This window comes from Nanorana parkeri, unplaced genomic scaffold (genome assembly GCF_000935625.1).
Source record: "Nanorana parkeri isolate BGI_ZX_2015 unplaced genomic scaffold, ASM93562v1 scaffold628, whole genome shotgun sequence".
Taxonomy (NCBI): Eukaryota; Metazoa; Chordata; class Amphibia; order Anura; family Dicroglossidae; genus Nanorana; species Nanorana parkeri.
The window spans coordinates 556,055-556,669 of NW_017306896.1; positions in this window are offsets into that span (position 1 = coordinate 556,055).

Genomic DNA, 615 nt, shown 5'->3' on the forward strand with positions numbered 1-615 from the left:
GGTGCTGCAGCAATCAGCTGGTACAATAAATCTTGTTTGATTGATTTTTCTTCTAATCAGGTGACACTGGTAAGGGTACTTGGCACTTCCTGCTAAAGTCTACCTGCTTCTTCCTCCTCCTTACACATTTCTGATGGCCATTGATGGGTCAGTAGGAATGTGTGGGTGCGTATTAATGTGTCTTAGTAGTAAACTTCAATACCCCCATTCTCTTTTAAATTGGAAGCACCTGTTATTCCTAAGCCAAGTTAGCTGTATATTTAAAGGCGAGTTCCACCTTTTACAAAAAATTTACGTTCATTTAAATAAAAATGTGCATGTATTGTTTCCATTGGAGCCTGCAAAGCATTGCAACTGTGATCAGTGTATTATGGGTCCAATACACAGGCTCCTGCAAGCTATTCCCCCCAGCCCAACTCCATACTGAGGTACGGACCTTCAGTTACGGGGCTGCTCAGTGGATTACAAATGTGGCGACGTCACCCCACTTGTGCTTTATTGAGGTCCATGGGTCCCTCTGCCATGGTGTATCTTCTTTTACATATCCTGTAAATTAATCTGTGAACGGATGGCTGGACTGTGAGGGTGGAGCCACAAACAGCCACGCCGATAAAA